General features: G+C 55.9%; 2 non-coding genes across 2 annotated transcripts; both read right to left on the bottom strand.

Annotated features, from left to right (window-relative positions):
* Positions 1 to 371: 371 nt before the first annotated feature.
* TRNAC-GCA lies at positions 372 to 443 on the bottom strand. Its single transcript has one exon. It is a non-coding gene; the product is annotated as a tRNA-Cys (tRNA).
* Positions 444 to 4,970: 4,527 nt separating this feature from the next.
* On the bottom strand, positions 4,971 to 5,064 carry TRNAI-UAU. The gene is made up of 2 exons: positions 5,027 to 5,064; positions 4,971 to 5,006 (listed from the first exon to the last, which is right to left on the bottom strand). It is a non-coding gene; the product is annotated as a tRNA-Ile (tRNA).
* Between the last annotated feature and the right edge of the window lie 1,795 nt (positions 5,065 to 6,859).

The following is a 6,859-nucleotide window of genomic DNA, read 5'->3' as shown; positions in this document are numbered from 1 at the left end:
TTTATTTTTTCAACAGGCTCCTGTCCACCTCCAGTAGAATTTTCAGTCCCAATGGCAACTTACTTACCAAATGTAATACAGACTAGTCCATGCCTCCCAAGTGGATGTGGTTCTTGTCCTTCTGCACATTGTAGCCCGTGGAGGCCAAAGACCTGCAAATGTGTCTTCATGTGCTTTTGTTTCATTGATGAAAACATAAACTAGACTCTTAGAGGATTGGAACTGATTTCAGCTGGGGGACATATTTGCTAGATTTTTATGCATTTGCACAGGAAAATGTTGAGTGTTTCCATTCATCCCTAGTCAGTGGAGCTCCTGAACATAATGGAAATGTGTATGCAATTACTTTTTGTTGAAGGACCAGGCTTTTAAGGGGGCACTTGGATTTGAACCAAGGCCTGTTTGATCTGCAGTCAAACACTCTACCACTGAGCTATACCCCCTGACAATTCCATTGGCAAGTCAGTGATCTCAAGGATCTTGAAACCTGAGAGTGGAGTTCGTTTCTTCCACACCAGTGTTGCTGTCTGTGCATTCAGGAGCTATGGGGTGAGTGGGAAACGCCCACAACTAGCTTGTCAGTATCAAGAAAGGAGCAGCCGACATCAGGACCAACGAGACGTGTTGGTGGCGCATCAGGAAGAACCCACACTCCCAGAGACTTCTCGGCGAGGGCACGGTACACAATGGGGGCTACCTACCTGCCACGTCCCATCAAGGGTCTTTCTAGTCCCACTTCAGTGTTACCCAATTTCTAATCAGTCTTTGGGCCAGATTCCCTCCCTGAGCGGCACCAGAACATGCCTGGGCCCCCTGCTAGTGTTAAATCTGCCTTGAGCTGGGACCCAGCTTGGCAAAGAGCCTGCAGCCCCCTCTGTGCTGGGGGAGTGAGAGCAGCCCTGGCACTGGGCAGGGCAGCCCTGAGGGAATGAACCCAATGTGCCCGTGAGGCCCTGATCCAGAACCTCTGCCAGGCAGCTTGTGCTGCTCGGGCGTCTCTAGTCTCCAGCGAGGATTCAAAGCTTCTCTGCTCCAGGGGAACCCCTGGGGGAGGGGGGCAGGGCTCCTGCAGGATAAATCTTCCTGCCGGCAGAGCTCCGGTCCCCTCCTCATGGGCACAGGGCGTTGCACACGGCACCCACCACATGCACACACCCCTTTGTGGGGAGAATCAGCTCTGGGATATTGGGGTCAACCCCCCCCCCCCCACCTCCTCCCTGCAAACCTTCTCCTGGCTTCAGTGAGGGAATGGGGGTGTGAGGGGCTAGTGCGGTAACAGCAGCAGCGTAGCCGTGGGGCTTGGCCGGTGGCTGGGGCCAGTTGCCTGAGCATGAACCCAGCCGACCCCAGGAGATGGACCCGGGTCACCAGCCCAACCCACCACGCGGCTGCTGCCGCTGCCCCATTAGTGCACGAGCTCCCACAGACCATGCTGGGGAGAGCCCCCAGCTGCAGGAGAGACACCCCTGAGTGCCTGGCAGGGCCCAGCTCCTGGCTGACCTGCACTGCTGGGGGTCAGGGGGCTGGGTGACAGGGAGGCGTTGGCTCTGGGGTGGGACTGTCACTTCCCCCCCTGCCAAGCCAACAGGATCACAGCAAACGAAACCAGCTCGGCCAGCAGGGGAAGAGTTCAGTCCAGGGCCTGGTGCATTCTGGGAGCAGGGGCGGTGCAGAGAAAGGGCAGATAGGGGGCAGCTCTGAACACTCCGCGCAGAACTGCCTGTCCTGTCCCGCAGCCCCTGGTACAGGGGGCTTTTCGCCATAGTTTTAATCAGGCCAATAAATTGAAACAAACCCCTGTTAAATCATTGCTCAGCCCGAGTCCTTCACCCACATTCCTTAGGGCAGGGGTCTCAAACATGCGGCCCGCGGAGCTCTTCCCTGCGGCCCGCGGAGCTCCCCAGGGCCGCCCAGAGGGGGGGGCAAAGGGGGCAATTTGCCCCGGGCTCTGCAGGGGCCCCCAAGAGAAAAGCGGAGGCTCCCGCCTCCGCCCCTCTCCTGGAGCCTCGGCGCATAGAGCGCCGAGTCTCCGTCCGAGCGCCTGAGCCCCGCCCCGATCCGAGCCGCGTGGGGAGGGGGCGGGGCTGGGAGCTCTGGGCTGAGCGCTGCGCTCGGCGTGGAGCTCTCAGCCCCACCCCCTCACCACGCGGCTCTGAGCGGGACGAAGCTCAGGCCTCGCCGGAGACGCGCTCGGGTCGGGGGGGGAAGCAGGAGCCGCCGGGCCGGGGCCTGGGTGGGAAGCGAGACCCGCCGGGCCGGGGGGTGGGGGCGGGAAGCGAGACCCGCCCGGGCCGGGGGGGGGGAAGGGAAGCGAGACCCGCCGGGCCGGGCCGGGGGTGGGGAAGGGAAGCGAGACCCGCCAGGGCCGGGCCGGGGCCGGGGTGGGAAGCGGGACCGGCCGGGGTGGGGAAAAGAGGGACCCGCCGCCGCCGAAGCGCAGCCCGGTCTTCGGCGGTGGGGGGCCCCTTCTGTTCCGGGACCCGCCGCCTAAGTGCCCCACCGCCAAGCCACCAAACAGCTGTTGGTGGCGCTTAGCACTTTCCAGGAGGGAGGGAGGAGCGGGGGCGCCGCTTAGGGGAGGAGGTGGAGAAGAGACAGGGCAGGGGCGGGGCCTCATGGAAGGGGTGGATTGGGGGTGGGGCCAGGGGCAGCAAGGGGGCGTGTCAGTGATGCGGCCCTCGGGCCAATGCACTAGTCCTCATGTGGCCCTCGGGGTCATTTGAGTTTGAGACCCCTGCCTTAGGGCATTGGGTGTTTCATTTCCTGCCTCAATTTCACACAGAGACACAATTTCCTTTGCACAGATCCATGAACAGCAAAACCTCCCTGTGTCTCTGGTCTGAGCCAGGGCATTCGATTCCAGTGAACCCTTCTCTCCTGCAATGGCGATGGTCAGACAGAGGGGACGTGGCCCCTGCATCCCTGCCAGGGAGATATTGGCTCGGCTCTTTCTTTCTTTCTGCTGCTGTTGTTAGTCCATGAAACATCAAGGGTGGAATGCAAGGCTGAGTTCATGCACCAGTCCCCTGAAAAAATTTCAGTGCCCCAGAGAAATCCTGCCACTTGCTATTGGAACGATGTGCTGGAGATTTGAATGGGAAAGGGAATGTCTGAATTGTCAGAGTGGGGAATGAACAACAATCTACAGCAATGTCATTAACACAAACACACTCTCATCCTGCTCCAGCCGGAAGGGAAATGGGCAGGAATTCTCGCTGTTCACCTAAGGACACACTTACACTCATGCGCAGCCATGAGTGTGCTGGGGAAGCTGGTCTGAGCAAACCATTTGAAGTGACAATTCAGTGAGAAGTGAATTATCGTGTAGTAAAACAATTGTATATCAAGTAGTTGTGGCTGAAAGGTTAAGGCAATGGGCTAGAAATCCTTTGGGGTTGCCTCGCGTAGGTTCAAATCCTGCCAACTATGCAAGCACCAGCCCTTAGATTCCTCTTGGTATTTTAATGCAGGCACTGACCTGTGAGAGGAAAACATCAGCTCACAAACACAGAGACTGAATTCCCCACATTTAATCTCGCTGCACTTTCCAGAAAGTCACAAAATTCAATTCTTTCTTGCTAGGACAGAGAAAAAATAAGTGACACTAAGTTTTTGTCTTGGTTAAATAAAATTAAGTGTTTAATTAATATAGTAAAAAATCTGTCCTGATTCCTCTAACTAACACCATAGCGTGAAATAGGAACAGAGACAAAGCTTGTCAGTGATGACTAATTTCGCAAATGATCTTCCCATTATTAATTTCCACGCTGCCCCTATTGGAGGTCTGGGCATCTCCAGTGTCATTGCTCTGCATTCACCTTCCCCTTAGAATTGTTCTCGGACATTCGCCTTCCTCTGCAGCGTGGGGCTCGGGTCACTTGCTGGAGGATTCCCTGCACCTTGAGGTCTTTAAGCCACGATTTGAGGACTTCAATAACTCAGACATAGGTTAGGGGTTTGTTACAGGAGTGGGTGGGTGAGATTCTGTGGCCTGTGTTGTGCAGGAGGTCAGACTAGATGATCATAATGGTCCCTTCTGACCTTAAGTCTATGAATCTATGAATCTATTCCCAAATTTGGAAAATTGTGCAGTTCAGAATGTGAATAGTGACCCCGTCTCCTTCCTGCACCTGCTCAACATTGCTCCACAGCAGCTTCTCCCCCTGCAGAGTCACCCCAGCACGGCAGTGCAGCCGCCCAGGGTTCAGCAGGGGCCCCTGGCAAGGACAGTGGGTGCAGCTAACAGCCCGGTGTGCCTGGCAGTGAGGCAGCTATAAAAAAGCAACACCCCCTCCCAGAAGTACAGAGACTGAATTCCCCAACTTTAACATCATGACCCCCAGTAGAAAGCCACACGTGTCAGTTGTATTGTCACAGGGAGATGCAAAAATCAAGTGACACCAATTTTTAAGTTGAGTAAATAAAGTTGAGGAGATAGTTATTAACCTCCCAAAAATATACTAAAGATCCCTCAACATAACACCTGAAGGTGAAATATGAACAGAGACAAACCTTGTCAGCAAAGGCTCATTTCCCAAACGATCCTCAAAATGTTACTAATTCCCACCCCTCCTCCGCAGGAGCTCTGTGCAGTGTCACTGTTCTGCAGGCAGCTTCCCATTCAGTGCTGTTGTGGGACATTCCCAGACCTGGAAATGTACCAACGACAGAATTTGAAGAGCAAACCTGGCTCCCCGCACCAGGCGGGATTTGAGTGTTTTGTCCCTGTCACTTAGTCTGTGTCAATAGTACAGATGCCAGGGCAGGACTCCAGGCTCTGCTTGAGGGATCCTGGCATAGGGATTGGTGGGGGAGAAAGGATTGTAGATTCTCACCTGTGCTCTGGAGAGGAGGTAATAAGTGAAGGGGGCATTTTTGACTCCTCCCCTGTCTCAGTGTCCCCAGGGCTGGAATTCTACATTCCACAGGGGCAAATGAGGGGATGATGCCATGTGGTTAATGAAAACCAGTGCTCCAGGTGAGGTTTGAACTCACAACCTCAGCATAGCTTCTCTTAGCACTGCCCTATAAGTACTGTGCACTAACCAATTGTGCCACTGGAGCATCTTTTAATTAGCATTTTCTGAGACTCCCTAGTTTGTACTCGGTGGGGTGGCTCCTTCTTAAGGGTTCCAGGCCCCATTTGACACCTTCACTGCACCTCACTCACAGCTGCTGCTCTGGGTCAGTGCTGGATGCACCTGATCCCGCCTGCCGTCCACTGGGATGTAGCTCAGGGGAAGGCGGGGGGGAGCAGGGGTGGGAAGAGGGGGGTGGGGGGCTGTGGGGAAGAGGTGGAGCAGGGGCAGCTTTCCTGGCCGGCTCAGCCAGCCGGGGGATCGAGTTCGCCGCTGGAGCAGTACACAGCTGCGTAGGGCACCAGGAAACTTGGGGCAATTTGGTGCCTCCACATCCCTTAACCAGGCAGTGTCCCTGTAGTGTGGGCTGTCTTCATAGGTCCTTTCTCAATCTTTCTCACCCTCTTGTCTTGAGTCTCCTGTGTCTCTGCTTTCTAAGCACAGACAAACTCTCGCTATTCAGAGGAGGGGAGGCCCATGCCTATGTGTGGCCAGCAGACAGCGACAAAGACCCCTAGCCAGCCTGCTCCCTGCCATGCCAAACACCCACTGAAGGCCACCCACAGACCAGCATGTGGGGTGGCTGCTGATGCTCTGTGGCTAACACCAGAAGACAGTAGGAAAGCAGGGCCAGCCCCCCTGGTGGGGCCTCTTACCGTTCCCACTCCAGGTGCTCACTTTGGCAATGGGGCAGGAGATTTTACCCCAAGAGGCTTTTCCCCAGCTGGCGAGAAGCAGAGAAACACCCAGGCTCCCAAGGCGCTAAGTAGCAAACCCCCTCCAGCACAGGGACAGGTGCACACTTGGAAGAAGGAAACTGCTCCACACTCCAGCCTGGGCAGCCACCCAGTTTCTTTGGCAAGTCAGGAACAGCAAAGGCGAGACTGGAAGCACCTGGGGCTCATGCCCCAGCCTTTGTGACACCCAAACCCCAACTCCTTCCCGGTGCTCTAGCTGAAGCCAGAGCATTGGCCTGAGTGGCCAAGAAGAGGTTCCAGCCCTGAAGGGAGCAGGACTTTCAGCCCAAAGGTAAAACTGGACAAGCACAACCATGAAGAGACATGAACCCTCAATTGCCTGATCCAGACTCAGATGCCTTATCCATTAGGCCACATGGTCACATATAATTTCTCCAAGTACTTCTTTAGAGAAGATGGACAGTGTGTTTCTCAGACTCGGGTCATCTACTGAGGGGGGTTGAGACTCTCTGGGCACAAGAAGTCAAGTTCCCAGCGAGATGTGAGACTTAATTCTATGGGGCCAGGTGCAGGGCTTTGGCAGGGAGGCTCAGGCATGGGGGATTGGGGTGCAGCGGATGGACCAGCTGTCTAGGTACAGAGATTTAGTCACACAAGGCACAGAAGGGAGGCGAAGGAGGAATCCCGCTGATGGTCAGTGGCTGTGCAGAAAAAAGGGTGTTGATTCCCCCATCCTAAATTGGCTTGACCCTTCTCCCCTCTGCAGAGCATGGTGGGGCTGCAGCTCACCCCTTGTGGGGCAGGAGGGAACAGGTGCAGGGTGCTGGGCTCCAATGCACCTGGAAGGCAGCTCCAGTGCGGTGGGGCAGGGCAGGGCCTGTGGTTTACATTCTGCGTTGCCTGGTGCTGAGCCATTGCACAATCCCCAGCCACGCCGCACAGCGCGCCCCGAGAGGGGGCAGGGGGCCAAGCAGATGATCCAGCACGAGGGGGGAGAGGATGTGTGGTTGGGGGGAGGAAAGGCCTTGGGCTGCACTGGGGGAGTGCAGAGCAGGGGTGACACCCCAGAAACCTGCAGCAAAG

The sequence above is a fragment of the Mauremys reevesii genome, linkage group 12, assembly GCF_016161935.1.
Source record: "Mauremys reevesii isolate NIE-2019 linkage group 12, ASM1616193v1, whole genome shotgun sequence".
In the NCBI taxonomy this organism is placed as follows: Eukaryota; Metazoa; Chordata; order Testudines; family Geoemydidae; genus Mauremys; species Mauremys reevesii.
Note: the sequence above shows the minus strand (reverse complement) of the source record. Positions and strands in the feature narration are given on the sequence as shown.